The following is an 18,312-nucleotide window of genomic DNA, read 5'->3' on the forward strand; positions in this document are numbered from 1 at the left end:
TCTGCCTATTGTTCTAGGATCCAAGCTCAGTACATAACATCAACAGTCAGGCAGGTCTATGCGGACAAAGGTGTTTCTTCAGATAAGCAATCCCTAAGTTTTTAGGGTTTTATAGGTCAGCAACAGAACTATCAACTTGGTCAGATAGCACATTGACAGACAGGGCTGCACTTTAAGCCATGATGTCACATGCCTGCAGTAAACTGCTCCCACAAAGCAGTTGTCAGCTGCTGCATTTTGCACAGGTTACAACCTCTTGACCAAGTTGAAGGTCAGCCCCACATAGAGTGCTTAACAGGAATCCAGGGATCTCGAGGTTACCAAAACATAGATCACATAGACCCATAGCCTCATCCTGCAAAACTTGCGCCTGACACACCAGACAAACCTGCACAACACTTAGATAAAGTTTCCACTTGGGGTCCTCAGACACTGATGGAACCAGGATTACTCCCAGGCTATGGACCCACCCCTTAATGGGGAGTATTCTCTGTCCCATGCCTGATTCCTAATTCCTGGACCCAGGAACCTCTTTCCCACAATGCATCCATCTTTTCTGGATTCAGTTTAAATTTATTGGCCCTCATCCAGCCCAACACTGTCCCTAGCCATTGGCCCAGGATTTGCCCCACCGCATCTGATTCAATTGTAACAGTGAAACAGAACTTAAAAATATCTGTGTACTCATGATCCTGGACCTCGTCCCCTAATGAATTGTCCCAATGGCTTTATAACTAAACTAGCGTTCCATAGTCTTCGAAATGAACATTTGCTCAACACAGCTTTTCGGCTATCGCCTCTTCTGTGCAACAAATGCTATTTATGAAACGACCTGCAATCTAGATCTCATCCGGATGGTAAACATGAGAAAGTAACAGGATTAGAGCACCTTAAAAAAAGAATAAAGAACAAGCGCCTGAAATTAACTTCCCAACCTAAGGGGGAAAAAATCAAAAGAGTTGAGGCAATTATCTCTTACACTTTCACAGGCTGGTTACAGGTAGGTAGCCGTGTTGGTCTGGGTCGAAGTAAAATAAAAAAATTCCTTCAGTAGCACCTTAAAGACCAACTAAGTTTTTATTTTGGTATGAGCTTTCGTGTGCATGCCATCTCAACCCTTGCTTTTTCATGCAAAACCATTTGCAGTCGTTTTCGGTCATCAACAGCTATCAGTCAGTCAATCACCCACTTCCACCACCCTTCTGAGTGATCTCCCCTCCCCATCCCCACCCCTCCCCACCCCTTCTCTACATAAGTGCCTGGGGACTTCTATTTCACTGTATCTGAAGAAGTGTGCATGCACACGAAAGCTCATACCAAAATAAAAACTTAGTTGGTCTTTAAGGTGCTACTGAAGGAATTTTTTTATTTTACTTTCACAGGCTGTCCCCTGCAGACATAACCTTTTAATTTCCTTTCCATACTCCAGAGAACTTCGGACTCCTGTGTCCATCATACCTGACCCTTACAAACAACGTTCCATGTTGTTAAATTATGGTTTGATTTTGTTGTTAGATGCCTTGAGGTTTTAAAGGAGAAATAGTAGAATATTAATATTTTAAAATAAATAAACATTATCTCCGTGGTTCCTATAGAAATCTCCCTCTTACTTCCCCGTGGTCCCAATTTGACTCCCCAGCACCTAATCACCTAAGTCTGCTGTTGGAGAACTTGGTGATGGTTTTGATGGCTATATGGAACCTCCAAGTTTAAATGTCTTATGACGCTGAACACAAGTTGGCAGGAAGCAATAGCTGGACAGAGCTATTGACCTCAATACCTGCTTGTGTACTCTCTTGAGGCATTTGGCTGGCCACTGTGGAAGACAGGATTGTGGCATTGACACATCTTTGATCTAATCCAGAGGTTTTTATGTTCTCACACATATGGTCCTCAGATGGATGAGGCTGCCACGACTATGAGGCATGCAGGACTCACGGTACAAATTCTAGCTAAGTATGTTTAGCAAAACAACAACAACAACAACAAAACCACACATTTACTGAGATTCTTGGACTTCTTTTAAAAAAAGCATTTAAGGTAAAGGGACCCCTGACCATTAGGTCCGGTTGTGGACAACTCTGAGGTTGCTTTACTGGCCGAGGGAGCTGGCGTAAAGCTTCTGGGTCATATGACCAGCATGACTAAGCCGCTTCTGGCAAACCAGAGCAGTGCACGGAAATGCTGTTTACCTTCCCGCCGGAGCGGTACCTATTTATCTACTTGCACTTTGTGCTTTCGAACTGCTAGGTTGGCATTGTTTAAAAAAGAAAGTACGGTATTCAATCCGGAGCAATGAAATAAAACTATGTATCAGATACTTCTAAAGAATGAAGGCATATGAAAGGAAAATATACTGTATGCCGGTAGAAACAATGTGTTTTTTGTTTGTTTTTAATGACCTGATGCACAGATGTTGTATTGAGATCAAACTGAATAAAAACAACTGCTTGTGGCAAGGGCAGGTATAAAGGAAAATTGACAAGAGCCCACACAATCTATAGGGCTCTCAATAGATTAAATGGAATTGTACCAGACACATGATCCATTACTTAAAATATAACCATCAATCAATAGATTTTCAAAGCCTTTGCCATGTATGTGCAGTTCGAGTTGTATCACTTGCCAATGAGTAAGATTCATTTCAACTGGGATTTTTCTTCCCTTTTTCTTTTGCTTTGTTGTACTTCCCACTATGTCAATTTCCTTATGCTCACTTTCTAACATTTCCAAACAAGGATATGAAAACATCTGAAAGAACAGCCGAAACACAAAGTTGAGCGTCCTTGGGATGACTCAGTCATTGGCAAATGATAAAAGCTGACAAAGAGAGGAAAAGAAACACTGAGGAAGAAAACCAAAGCAATTTGACAAAGGTCACCAGGCAGATTAATGACAACAATCCTATGGCCTAAATTATCCTAATGTCAAAGGGGTGGAAACTCCATCACCCCCAATGAAATATACTCAGAGTCGAGAGTGAATTTCATGCACTTTATTCAGCTTGTAGTAGCAATAGAGGAAGAAGAGAAGAATGCTCTTTCCCCAAAAATGTCTGCTTTTACACAATGGGCCTTGCATGATTGGCTACTTCAGGGCTGCACCTGTGGGCCAATCAGGTTGCAGATTGACTTCTGCCAGCAGCCTGATTGGTCAATCAGGTTGCTGATTCACTTCTACCTGGAGCTGGATTGGGTGGCTCCTGCAGACCAATCAGACTGCTGCATTCTGGATCCTATTGTTCTAGGATTCAGCTCAGTACATAACACCCAACAATCTGTTTTACCCTAACATCCTGCCTTCCCTTATTAATCAATACCCACATTACTCCGTTACTTACTTTATAATAATGCAGTAATCTGGAGAATTCACCTTTTGTGGTGGAGGGTCAACTGAAGGGGCAGAGGATCATCAAGCCTCGTTCCTGTGATAGTCACCCAGGACTCAGCTATGCCAAGAATCAGTGTTTTGAATGTGTTACAAAAACGCAACACCAGATGGTGCCAGCGAGCAAAATAAATAAATCCCATAGCGTTTTTTTCCTTTTGTTATGATTATTTAATTTCTGACATCATCATCATCATCATCATCATCATCATCATCATCATCATCATTTCTATACCACCCCATAACCAAAGGGCAGTTCCTTATTTATAGCATTTTTTCCTGTTTGTAGATCCACTCCCAGTACTTCACTTTCCTTAGGATAGAACACAAGATTCACACAACCATTGAATCACTGGGTTGAGGGATGAGTACAAAACACCCAACAATGCCTACATGAGCACATGGATTCCCCTATACACAAGCATTTCCAAGTCTTGAGCTCAGAATCATGGCATGCCGTAAAATAAGTTATATTTAGTGCTTAAAAGTTCTCCTGCATGTTTTCCAACTGTTCTCCATCAACTAATGTGTGGGGGAGAGAGAAATTTCATTAAAAATGAATGAACATAAGAATTTCGGTAAATTGTCAGCTTGAAGGAGAAAGACATTGAAATAGATTAGGTTGAAAGAGAAAGATTTTTGCCTATTCTGACAAGCATATGCACAGCTGATGAGGGTACATATTTGTGGATTAATGTATATGGAGGGCAGCACATAACAAGTGTGGTTTTCATGCCATGTACACCGAAGTTTTTGCTTTGCTCAGTTTTCCCTCTAACCTGGACATTTCTGGAGTTAAGAGATAAGGGGCATAATCAAAATTAACAGAAAGGCTGAACTCCTTGGTAACAATCTTGTTACTCATGGGACACCAGAACATAAATTCTTCCCATGATACATTAGCCATCTTGATACAAACCATGGTCACACACAAAAATAATTGATGGGATACATGACGTGGGGTTTAATATGTCCAGAATTTCCCAGACATATCTGGAATACTGCAGTTGGCAGCAGTGTCTAGGCAGAAATCGGTAAAAATGTCTGGGAAAATCGACATATGGCAGCCCATGTTGGCAGTGCCATTTTTGCCAATTTCCCCAAAACTGCATTTTTAAAAACTACGGTAACCCTACATGACAACACCATCATTCCCTTATAACAGCTTCAAATCCTGTCAACGCTAATTTCATATTTTTCTTTCTTATACCAACATATTTCTCCCAAATTAGTGTATTTTTTTTCTTTGTTCTCCCTGAAAACAGATGATCATTTACTAAGTGGAAATTCATCATGTTATCATGTCATCAGCTTGGTAAGCTGGTTGTCTTCTGCATTGTCCTGATGAGTGATCTGCAGAATTTTATCATGATTCCGCACCTGATTGGAAATTTGGGGAAACAGGGATCTGTTGAAATTATTTTTACCACTTAGGAGAACAAAAGAAATAGCCAATTTGCCATGTGGGTCTGTGAACTAACTGGCATGTAACGATATCTGATGAATAGGCGTCTACATTCAGCCACTGTGAGTCACTGAAGTGACTCACAAAATGATATCCTTACAGTGATTTAGAAGGCTCAGAAGCATAATTTCTCATTTTAACGACAAGTAATTGAGAACTGAAAAAATCAGCCCACAGATGTAAGTGCAAGGAGGTGAGGTGGTTTTTGTTTTTTTTGTTTTTTTAAGATGGAGAAAAACTGCTTTGAGGAAGGGCTTTTCCAAACAAATGGTATTTACATTTTATGAAAGAAAGAAAGAGAGAAAGAGAGAAAGAGAGAGAGAGAGAGAGAGAGAGAGAGAGAGAGAGAGAGAGAGAGAGAGAGAGGAAGGAGGAGGAGGAGGAGGAGGAGGCCAGTAAAATGTCCAGGATGGAATACATTTAAAAAAAAAAGTACACAAAACCACTACTGGTATTGCACTCCACTCCAATCTCTGAGTGGTGTAAGATTCCAGGAGTTCATGTTTCCTTTTGGAAATGAGTAGTAGTGGAGATTGTGGTGTCTTCATAATATATGGTTTATTTACACATATTTACAAACTGAGCCTATGATGGAGGGGTTCACAGCATCAACACCCCCAAAAGGGTCTAGTAGTTTCTCCCATAGCCACAGCCTTGGGTTCAAACAGACATCAAACGCCTTGCACTGCCTCCCTGGCTTTACTTATAGGTCATATCCCTGCATACTCTGCCTTACACTCTGGCTTTTGACCTAATTATATACAAGATGGAGGAGGAGCCCCACCTATTTTCCATCCAGTCAACCCTCCTTTGTTCTCAGAATGGCCCATCTCCCAGGCGATTACCTCATTCGGAAGCTGGTGTAGCTTATATTTTAACACTTGCTGGGTCCAGGAATTTGAAGGGGTCTGGCACCCCTCGAGCTCATGACAATGACAATGATACTGAACGATTACATGGAAATATTATTATTATTATTATTATTATTATTATTATTATTATTATGCCTTCATTAAATTTGTATACCACCCATAGCTGCCAAGTCTCCCCCTGTTTTTCCAGCTGTCCCCAGCCGAAAAAAATGGATTTTTTTGTTTTTCCCCAGTTTATTCTGGCGCGGCGGCCATTTTGGAACAGGGCAGAGCAGCATCAAAAGTCGCTTCTGAGCATGCTCCGCACAGTTACAAAATGGTGGCAGCGCTACTTCCGGTCTGCTACTTCCGGTCCAGTCCCTTATTTCTCAGGCCGAAACTTGGCAGGTATGATACCACCCTTCATCTAAAGTTCTCATTGTGGTTCACAGCAAAAAATACAAGATAAACACATGAAATACATAAGGGAAATGAGAACCAAAACAAATCAAGTCAATTCCTTCCCCAATACCCACAAACACATTTAAAGGGATATAGGATGTTAGGCCTGGCTGAAGTGGAATGTTTTTGCTGGGCGCCTAAAAGCATATAAGGTATATGAAGGTGCAGACTGAACCTCACTGGGGGAAGCAAATGGGGAGCCACTGCAGAAAAGGCCCATTTTTGGACCACCCTCTGAACCTCTCCTGGCAGAGGCACAAATAATGCTAGTATCTCCTGTTTCATTTTGGAACAAATGTTGAGTATATCTGAAGAAACCCATGCACCGGAGACAAATCAGCATGAGAAACAGTCAAAGGGACAGATTGTATGGCAAAGGTTTGGAACCTGCAGACTCCACCCAACTCCCAGTTGGTCCCACCAGTATGATGAAGTCAACCTAATCATATCTGGGGGACCCAGATATCCCAGCCCTAGCAGTTTATGATGAAGCCCTAAACACATTAAACTGACTGTTCCATGGGGCGATCTTTGAAGGCCTTCCTTCTGATATCCCACTGTCTGAGTTGTAGCAGGACACATGAATTTCTCTACCAAGAGGGGCGCACTTAGTGTTTGTTCAGCACTGAGAAGAGATCTCTTTTTCCCCATGCCCTTTCAGCTTTTTAAATCTCATTGTTTTCTTCTGCATTTTCTCTTTTCTTTTTCTTCCCATTTGAACTGCCATTAAAAAATATCATTGTTCTAGGTGTCCCTATTCCTTTCTCTTTTTTAAATGTTCACTGCCCTGAAAACTTAAGGGCAGCGTACAGGTTCTTTAAAAATAAAATGACTAAAACGAATCCATAAGGGGCAAGGATATGAACACTTTAGGTTTGAATTGTCACATGAAATGGAATGCCTGAGGGAACTAAGAAGAATTGACTGGTGTAGAAAAACGGAATAGCTTCATTAGTAAAAACTTGCCCTGTAATTGAAGCTTTGTTCCAAAAGATGTCTTTGATTCCAGCTGAAGCAAAACAAAAAGCGAAACGGCACCTTGCGAGTGAGGCTACAAGTGAGAATGGATGTTGAAACCACACTTTGTGTTGCACTGACATCCTTCATTTGAACTGACAGAAAATATGGCGGCTGTTGTGTACCTGTAGCTGAAAAAGAGAGGTTGTAACTATGCTACCTGCTTGGACTGATTCCTTAATGCCTCCAGCAAAACAAGGCACAACCGGCTGTGGTTGTTTTTAACAGCCCCACTGAAATCTAGGGCATATGCAAGTATTTTCTGCCCTACATTAAATCCCAGTTCTCACAGGGAGCTGCTTCAATCACCACGTGAAGACCGAAAACTTTGGGTCCTCTTTTTCTTTTAATTGCAATTTGTCATATTGTCCAATCCTGGCAGAGATAGGATGGACTGTGGTCAACCTTAATGATAGTGTGTTTGAAACAAGCCAGCTTTGAACCATAGGTTATGCAGTGGGGCTGTTTCAACAAAACATAGCTATGGTTAACCATAATTTAGAGTGTGGACATGACAATAAACTGCAGTGAATGATAAACTAGGGTTGCCATATTTCAAAAAGTTGAGCTTTTTTTTAAAGGAAGATCAGCAAAAATGATACTGCTGACACGGGTTGCAGTATGGCCGGATTTTCCAGGACATTCTTAGTGATTTTACCCGGACCATGCTTCCAACTGCAGTATTCTGGGTATGTCCAGGAAATTCCGGACATATGGCTGAATCAGAAACTTCTGATGTCCTCACAGGTACACCAGACAAGAGGGGAGGAAACAGCTCACTATGGTTCACTATGGTTCATTCTCAACACAATAAAATTACTTGGTTGGGCTTTGTTGTCTGGATGATGTCTAAGCACTTTCCCTGATCCTGATCCTAACTGGTTACTATTCTCAAAGTAACAGGATTGATCAGGTAAAGGTAAAGGTACCACTGACAGTTAGGTCCAGTCGTGGACGACTCTGGGGTTGCGCACTCATCTCGCTCTACAGGCCGAGGGAGCCGGCGTTTGTCCGCAGACAGCTTCTGGGTCACGTGGCCAGCATGACTAAGCTGCTTCTGGCGAACCAGAGCAGCGCACGGAAACACAGTTTACCTTCCCGTCGGAGCAGTACCTATTTCTACTTGCACTTTGATGCGCTTTCGAACTGCTAGGTGGGCAGGAGCTGGGACTGAACAACAGGAGCTCACCCCATTGCGGGGATTTGAACCACCTGATTGGCAAGCCCTAGGCTCTGTGGTTTAGACCACAGCGCTACCCATAGCTGCTAAAAATAAAAATCCATCCTTCATTCCCAATGAAATTCAAGGGTTTGAGTCAGTCATCAGTCAAACCTGCTTATTTGTACTATCCACTCAATGGTGACTGAAAGGGTCGAAGGCACAAGAAGCCTTAAATCTTCCTTTAATGTATGTTTAAGTCAATGAAGTTGGAATCCATTCATATTCACTTCAAGATACGGTAGTGACTGAAAAAATCCCTTGGAAAAGAATGAACCTCAACATCACCATCTGTCCTGTGGAATGTTTTCAATGTATTCCCCCCCCCCCTGGTTTCAATGTATCTGCATGGGGTTTTGGGGTTGGTTGTAAGTTACTTTAGGTTGCCCTGGGCAAGGTAAAGTGATTAACAAATTTCTTTAAAAGAAGAAAGAGTGAGAGAGCAGGGAGTCCAGGATGAAATCTTTGTGGAGTCATCATCAATTTGGACTGTCACACTGAAAACCTTGGGTCTACTTTATATCATGTATTTGTTCCCCGTTAGCAAACACAAGAAATAAAAGAAATAAAATGTTTTCAAATTAAGGATCCAGACTGTTTCTATACAGTAAGTGATGCCTGATTGATGGTTTTTCATGGCTGCTATTTCCCTCAGTTTGGGGCAATGGTTGGTGATTTGGGCCAGAATGACAAATATAACCAAATCTCCAGATCATTGTGTGTGAAGAGCCTTTCAGCTCTTTTTTTTTTGCCTGCTCAGCTGCTTGAAGTCAGTCAGTATTATTCCCATTATTCCCAGGAGCACAGTCTGACACCAAATCTACGTATGCAAATGGAGACTTAGTTTCTTCCCTCCCCCGCCCCAAACTGCACTAAGATGGCAAGTGGCTCAAAATTATACCATTTCCCTGATGTGCTAGTTTTGCATATGCAAACAGCTTTATTTGCATTTGTTGTTACTGGAGCCAACTCAAACTTTTCAGGAAAAGATCTGTTGTGCAAGACTGCTGTATACAAAGTTGGGCGTGATCATGAATTAACTGGTGCCATTCCGCAAATCCACCAGTCAGACGTGAGCCTTAATGCCAACTGCTTCATTCTAGCCTCAAAACATTGCCTTCTTGTTCTTAATTCCTTGGCTCAGAATGCAAACCTGACTGACTTGTAATGAAGTGAGCATTACGACCAACATCCATCCCCCCCTCTTTGACTTGGATATTAATTTGAGCCAGAGAAGAAATCCTTTGCCACATTCCCTGCTTATCCAACATTCAACCCCCTGCAGGAATCTGTTTGCCCAAGTGGGGCTCAAACCAATGACCCTGGGGTCTCTCCCTCCCTCCCGATCTCTCTCTCTCTCTCTCCTATCACTTTCTCCTTCACTCTGTCCTTCTTCTACTCCCTGCATATGCAATTCTGAAAAGCCTAGTTTCCCCACTGAGCCTGATGGCATCCAGGACTCAGCTATACAGCTGCAAATAAAACGTTTTATGTGTGCTTTATGTGCATTAAACAATGTGACACTAGATGGTGATGATGAGCCTTATGGAAATTTCAATGTATTTTTTTTAAACGCTTTTTTAGAAGACCATTTTCAGAACGGTTTTTATATGTGTGTAGGTTTCACCCCAGTATGCCAAAGCATTTCTCAATTTGATCCTACTACACGGTTTTGCTTGTTTTGTATTATTTTACGCATTGCAACTGCCCATTATTTTTATTGATTATAGTTTAGTAATTCTTTATTGTGATTGATGTGTGAACTGTTTAATTATTATTTGATGATATTTCATTTTACTGTTTACTATTATATTCTAAAGGATGGTGGAGTATTGCTTTATTTGATATAAGTTGCTTATTTCAAAGTTATTGTGACTTTATTGGATCACATTATTAATACTACTCGTGTGAGCTTTGCTGTCTATTTTGTTGTTTCTTCCACTTGTAAATCCTGTGTATAGTAATACAGAAAAGAAGTATACAAATTAAAAGTGAGATTAAATGAAGCAACAGCCATGGAAGGAGTTGCTGCAAAAAATGAAAGTGCCCCTCCCACCAGATTTTTCTTAATGCACATATAGTAGGGTTGCCATATTTCAAACAGTCAAAATCCGGTCATTTTCAGATTTCCACATGGATATATCTGGTAAAATCCAGATGTATGGCAACCGTAACATGTATAACAGTCCTGCTTCCTCTTTCTCATACAGTCATACCTCGGTTTAAGTACACCTCGGTTTGAGTATTTTCAGTTTAAGTACCCCATGGACCTGTCTGGAACTGATTAATCCACTTTCCATTACTTTCAATGGGAAAGTTCGCTTCAGGTTAAGTACGCTTCAGTTTAAGTACTCCACGGACCGTCTGGAACGGATTAATTCACTTTCCATTACTTTTGATGGGAAAGGTCGCTTCAGGTTAAGTACACTTCAGGTTAAGTACAGACTTCCGGAACCAATTATGTTTGTAAACCGAGGTACCACTGTACTTGAAACCGAAGGATTGCTGCTTTTTTAATATCATTCCAAATCATCAGATATTGAACTTTGCTGTTTTGTGGCTGCAGTTTAAATAATTCAATACTGTTGCTACACAGTTTTCATCCATTAGTCATCCTTTCATAAATAAACTCTGAGGTATCTAATAGGAAACAGTTAAGTGAATAAGCAAAGCACATTTCAACCTGTTTTCCTTCCTCGGCAGCGATCCCATCCCTCCTCAAATCTTTTCAGGGATTCTTAGTATCATCATAAGAGGTCCTGCCTTCAAATTTTGCCAGCTGTTTTCCCCCCTCAATAGGAATTCACACGGCAGTTGCTGAGGTTGGCTGTTTATTGCCCTCTCTCATCTCTCAAAAATGTCACCAAGTAGCATGAAATGAATTTTGCATAAAGACTTCTATGAGATAATGTTTTTGCTTCAGGGCAGTGGCATTCGAGAGGGGGGAGGATTAAACAAAAAATACCCCCCTTTTTTTTAAAAAAAGGATTTTGAAATTCAGCTGAAAACCTGACAGCAGCCAAGGGGCTTGGTTTCAGTCTCTCGTTAGGTCATTTAGTACATCTTTTCCCTCCATCTCCTTCCAAGGAAAGCAACTATTCAAGGAGTTAGGAGTACTGACATTTCCCAATTACGCTACTGTACAGCATAATACAGAGTTATGAGTTATAATGAAGGCCTACGGGAGACTATTAGCACAGTTTTTTAGGAGATAGCAAAAAGGCTTTCTTTAAATATTTATTTTAGTCACTAACCTATATGTAGGAGCAGCAGTTGAAAGAGATGTTAGTGAACAGGCATCATCTTCTAATGTAAACGACAGGATGGGGCAGGTGAGCAGCTGTTTCCGCTGCTACATCAAGGATTTTTATTTTCTCCTAAGCACTGTGGCAATTGAAAATAAGTCTATTCTTTCATCCTTCTTGAAGACAAACCGGGAAATAGATTGCACCAAGCGGAAGCACACTGAGAACAGTGCTGTGGTGGGACAATTTGCCAATTTGCCCACCCCATAAGACAGATTTCCAAATGTTCATCGATAGTCAATGTGACTGGAGAATACTTGATAGTTAGAAATAAACTTGGGGGGCCATATCCAGGTTTGTTAATCGTCTTGCTCTAAATGTTGCGAGGATCCTATGCAATTTTGAAATGTGGATTTGGGGGTGGGGTAGGGTTTTTTGGCTTGTTGTTTTTATTTTGATTATGTATTTTCTGTAGCGCTAGTCCTGGCACACTGTTGACATGCAAAGGGGTCCTTTTTATAGTCTTCTTTCCCATTGCTGTCCATGGGCTGTCTCCACCGCTCTTCTCCTGCCCTCCTCCTGGACCATCATCAAGAAAACCCTTTTCAGTCGATTTCCTGATGGTAAAAATGAAATAAAAATGACCCCTCTGCGTGCCAACAGTGTGCCTGGACTAGCACTACATCTCGACGCCCACAGCTCTTGCGTGAGGCATGATCAACCTAAGTGAAGGGCCTTGTGAAAATGGATGAATGAATGTGTGAGTTTTCAAACCTCTTGGCACCAATGTATTAATGTATACTTGACTATATGAAATAAATGTTACATGAAAGGTGTAAACCCAGATCTGGTCTCCAATGTGTCTTACTGAAAGTCCTATAGAACACGGAATATCACTTGTCTCCCCGGATTTTAAGAGAACAAAGTCACCATGGTTTAGTGACAATGGGAGGGTGTTCCACAGGGCGGGTGCCACTACCGAGAAGGCCTTCTGCCTGGTTCCCTGTAACATCACTTCTCGCAGGGAGAGAACCACCAGAAGGCCCTCGGCACTGGACCTCAGTGTCCAAACTGAACGATGGGGGTGGAGACACTCCTTCAGGTATACTGGGTCGAGGCTGTTTAGGGCTTTAAAGGTCAGCACCAACACTTTGAATTGGGCAAGGTAAGCTGCTGCCCCACTCCTTTCTCAGAAAGTTGAAGCTGCCTCATTCCACTGTGGCTGGGCTACACAGGGCCATCTGGGTAGCTTGGGGTCATCAATCTGCACCTGCTTGTCCGGTCCTAGCATCAAGATTGTCACTCAAACCCATGACTGCTATCAACACTTTTTAAAAGCGGAAGATGCTATTCACAATCTTTGTGTTATATCTGGATAGTGACCCTCTCGTTTCCTTCCTTCCTTCCTTCCTTCCTTCCTTCCTTCCTTCCTTCCTTGAGCACGCGAGGCAGCTGAGAGACAAGGAAAGAAGGAAGGATAGATCTGGGAAACTGCAAGCTAACAGGAAAGAAATTGCTGAAGAATTTAGGCCCGAAGAAGGCTGGATTTTTTTATTTTTTTTTATTTGTAGATTTAAGGAATGGAAGGGCAGACTCACAGGATGTATGGTTGCCATACGTCTGCCATTTTGATACAACCCATGGAGACACAAAAAATAATTGATGGGATACATGATGTAGGGTCGTAATATGTCTGGAATTTCCCGGTAATATCTCGAATACTGTGCTGCAGTTGGCTGCGGTGTCTGGATGGAAATTGGATAAATGCCCAGGAAAATCCAGCCTCCCCTGTGGGCAGTGCTGTCCCCCCCAAAAAAAAAATTCCCCAAAACAGAATTTATGAAAGCGATTTTGCCCAAAAGCTCAACAACTTTTCTGTCCAGATTTTCACTGTTTGAAATATGGCAGACTTACAGGATGTAGAGAGGTAGAGGGGTCCAAGAAAATAGAGCTTTCTTTGTGACAGAAGGGCTGCATATCTCACTCCAGCTGAGGTCTCCTTGAATACTTGAATGCTAAGAACCTATATTTAGTTTTGGTCTCTACTGATCACTGTGACACTTCCTCCAATTTAAAAGAATTCCCCCTTGGTCTTAGCAAATGATGAAAGAGACTGAATAGCATTGAAGGAGGAGGGATTCATGACATCCTTTGAAATGCAACGGTACCTAATTGCACCAATAATCTACCTTGCATATTTTTTTCAAGATCTCGCAAAACATATTGATCCAAGCATTACTTATTCATCCATCTGAAAATCTCTCTCTCTCTCTCTCTCTCTCTCTCTCTCTCTCTCTCTCTGCTTTCCCTTCAAAGACAGAAGAAAGCCCCACACAACCATTCCCCATCATTCACAAAATTAGCCACAGACTGTAAGGTTATTGCATTATCCACTTAACGTTCAGTATAAACAGATCAGCTCCATGTAATAATGCACCTCTGTAAGTCACCACTGACTGTCAGATTCGCAAGTTTTGAACAGGATTTGTATTCACCTGAGGAGGAATATCAGAAGGAGGCTGCATTAGTGTAAACAGCTTTCTTATTAATCCAGGAGAGATGACATTGACGTGCTAAGCCAGATTTAGCAAATACCTTCATCTAAATCACACAGTGAACTCAAAATGGATCATTTTTAATCTAGGCAATTGTACACAAATCATCTGGCACTCAGAGACATTTTGAAATTAAATCAATAGCTAAGCCTTTCACAAGGGAAGCGTAATTATCGCAGGCAAAATATTCCAACTAACTTGCTGCTAGTCACCATGGCCTGTTTATATTTCATGACAAAAGAAACCGGTGTACAATTGGGAAGCACACAGCTAAGTACAACTGGAATGAAAGCAACACCCTGCATCTAGGCCCGGGTCCGGTGGCGCAGGGCACCAGGCCACCAAGGGCGTCACTGTGCCCGCGGAGAGGCGTAGCAGAGGCGACCTCAGGCGCATCTCTCAGCTGTTCAGCGGCTTCAGGCTGCTCTCCGGAGGCGTGCGGACCTGGGGCCGCCTCCGCCGCACGCAGGGGTGTCACAACAGGGGGCGGCCAATGCCCCCTGGCCCAGGATCCATCACACCAGAGGGCCAGGTATACTGAAGACGGCCCTGTCCTGCATTACAAAACACCAAATAATAATAATAATAATAATAATAATAATAATAATAATAATAACAACAACAACAATAATAATAATTCCGCCCTATACCCAGGGGTCTCAGGGCTTTTCACAGAGTAAAATCAAGATATAAAACCACAAAATACCTAATAAAAATATAAACAGCAACCCAATACCCCCCCCCCCAAGAAAAACACATTTTAAAAGGGCATAGGATGTAAATTGGATCAACCAAAGGCCTAGTTAAAAAGGAACATTTTTGCCTGGCGCTTAAAGGTGTACTTCTCCTTAAAGAACTTCTCTGGGGAGAGCATTCCACAGCCAGGGGGCCACTGCAAAGAAGGCCCTTTTCTTTTGTTTCCACCCTCTGGACCTCTCGAGGAGGAGGCTCACGAAGGAGGCCTTCAGAAGATTATCTCAGGGTCTGGGTAGGTTCATATGGGAGGAGGCGGTCCTTGAGGTATTGCGGTCCTGAGCCGTTTAAGGCTTTACCAAGGAAATATAAGTTCTGCTAATCACCAAGTTTAAGCAAACATGCAGAATTCCATTCATTTCGCACAACATTCTGCTTTTCTTTTTTCCTGGTACTGTTTTGTGTAAGACATTCCAATTTTCCTAGATATAGCCAGGAACAGCCTCACACTTGAACTCTTGACAACAGAAGAGTTCCACAAACTTCCACAAACCTTCGAACATATACCAGCATCCAGGAGCGTTAGAAACTTGGCTTTCATGGAAGCTGGGATTTTATAGGCATGATATGCTCAACCATATGTTTTCCCATGCCACAGGATCCCACAAGATTGCAGCACACACAGAGCTCATACAAAGATCTGCTTTGTGTTACAGACATGTGTGCTGCTTCTAAACCGCTGCAAACACACAGTGTGTGTTTGGAGGGCAGACATGCATTCCCAAGGAGTCCTAGCGAACACGATTGTAGCATACAGTGAGAAGCAACAGCATTTCTCAATTATCCGTTTCCAACTCTCCCAAGCTATCAGCCAGTTATCTAGGATCCTTGCAGGTACTTAATAAATCATAGATAGAAAAGCCCTTTGGGCATACTTAGCCCATATTGAATGACCTCTATTATCTTACTATATGTATTTCCTATGCCCATGAGAAATACAGCACATCTCTAGTTCCCTTTAAATAATAATGTGTTAAAGAAGAGGGGAGGAAGCTCTTGGCTGTTAAGATTAATGTGATGCACAGAAAAACTGCAGCAATCCTAAAGCACACCAATTTACTCCCAAATGCTTTCTCCGTGTGGGGCTAAGAGAACGTTGGGCATGCATCAGAGTTGCTGGGGTTATTTTATTGTATGCATTAATGCACTCACTATTATAGTAAAAGGTAAAAGTAAAGGACCCCTGGGCGGTTAAGTCCAGTCCAAGGCATCTATGGGGTTGCGGCGCTCATCTTGCTTCAGGCTGAGTCATTTGTCCACAGACAACTTTCCGGGTCATGTGGCCAGCATGACTAAACCGCTTCTGGCACAACAGAACACTGTGACAGAAACCAGAGCGCATGAAACGCCGTTTACCTTATTGACACAGTGGTACCTACCGGTATTTATCTACTGCACTGGCATACTTTTGAACTGCTAAGCTGGCAGGAGCTGGGACAGAGCATCGGGAGCTTACCCCGTCATGGGGATTCAAACCGTCAGCCTTCTGATCGGCAAGACCAAGACCACAGTGCCACCACTTCCCTGCTCTTATAGTAGCAAGCTACACACAATGGGCCAGTGCATCTGGCTGTTAACCAGAAGGTTGGTGGTCTGAACCCACCCAGGGATGACTGTAGACAGGATTCCAGCATTGCAGGGGGCTGCAATGACTTTATTCTGTGAACTGCCCTGAGACCTCCAGGTATGGGGCAGTATATAAATTCAATAAATAACAACCACCATCCGGGTTCGGCGCGCACGCATGCGCAGAAGCACTAAAGTGCGTGCTGCGCATGCACGGAAGCACCAAATCACAACCCGCGCATACACAGACGTGGGTTGCGAACGCTGCGGGTTGCAAATGTGCATCCCGCATGGATCACGTTCGCAACCCGAGCGCCCACTGTACAGTGGTACCTCTAGTTACAAACTTAATTTGTTCTGGAGGTCCGCTCTTAACCTGAAACTGTTCTTAACTAGAGGCGTGCTTTTGCTAATGGGGCCTCTTGCTGCCGCTGCACCGCCGGCACACCATTTCCATTCTCATCCTGGGGCAAAGTTCTCAACTCGAGGTAACTCTTCCAGGTTAGCGGAGTTTGTAACTTGAAACGTTTATAACCTGACGTGTTTGTAACTCAAGGTACCAGTGTAAATTGCTTTTTCTTTACCCTTCTAGCTGAGTCCCAAGTGTCCCTATTTTCCAGTGACAGTCCCAGATTTATGGAAGCTGTCCTGGTTTCCAATAATGTTCTGCTTTTCCTTAGGATGTCCCTATTTTCATCAGAGAAATGGTAGGACACCCCTATTTTCACAGGAGGGTATGAAGCAATGCAACGCCCGAGCCAAGAAGATAAGTAGCTATACAACCTCCTATTTCCATCAGAGAAATGTTGAAGGGTATGGAGTTATCTGATCCCTGAGCCATTTGAAGGCAGCCCTGTATAGGGAAATTCTTTCATGTTTGGTGTTTTATTATGTTTTTATATATGTTGGAAGATGCCCAGAGTGGCTAGGGCAATCCAGTCAGATGGGCAGGGTATAAACAACAACATTATCATTATGGAATAAGACGTCCCTATTTTCATCGGAGAAATGTTTGAGGGCTTGACATTGTACTATTCTGTGTACATTGCGGTAGCCTTTGGCTATGTGCAATAAAAATGACTGACTGACTGACTGACAATGTGCCTTCCACACAAACAGATTATTTGTGTGAGCAAATGGCACAAATGAGATGGCTGAAAGACGGCTGAAAGACGTACTATAAGACCCAAGAGGGGAACAAAAAAAAATGAGAAACAGAAAGCTGGGTGGAGCCATTTCTATCTCAGTGCTGCCTGTTCTGCTGCTATCACAATTAGGAGAGACCAAGCTGAAAAGCCATCAGGTGTGTAGACATGTGTACAGTCTATGCCTACCCTCAACCTAGAGAGGTGATGATGGCTCTTAGCTTTTCTCTGCTTCCTCTTGTCTATTCTGTGCTGGATAATTAAGCCCAGAGTGAATTTGCCAAGTGATCATTTTTATATTACCTTTTAAGATAGGCAAAAATCACAGAATTTCTCATTAATGAGCCTCTGTAACGTTTCTGTATTTTAATCAAAGGCAAACCAAGCACACAGGTTTAGGGTAGCCTCTTCCCACCCACTCCCCAACCCCCACGTTCATTTGGATTATGCTGCTTTTGTTTTACTAATTGTGTATCTTTCTTGAGGGACCAATATATTTATTAGCAAGCAGGTGGCAACATACCTGGAAAGTCGTTGTGCCTCTTAGACCTGTTGAGATTGCAAAACTTAGCTGTCATTTTTTGTTTTTAATAATTGGTTCTCTTGAAGGTGCGATTTTATATTTTATAAAAATTTGCCTTTTGGTC

At 42.4% G+C, this 18,312-nt stretch overlaps 1 long non-coding RNA gene across 1 annotated transcript in view; it reads left to right on the forward strand.

Moving 5' to 3' along the window:
* The window catches only part of LOC148684743 (uncharacterized), a 617,223-nt gene that overhangs the window by 506,418 nt on the left and 92,493 nt on the right, over positions 1–18,312 (forward strand). The window lies entirely within an intron of this gene.

The sequence above is a fragment of the Zootoca vivipara genome, chromosome 8 (genome assembly GCF_965207765.1).
Source record: "Zootoca vivipara chromosome 8, rZooViv2.hap1.1, whole genome shotgun sequence".
Lineage (NCBI taxonomy): Eukaryota > Metazoa > Chordata > Lepidosauria > Squamata > Lacertidae > Zootoca > Zootoca vivipara.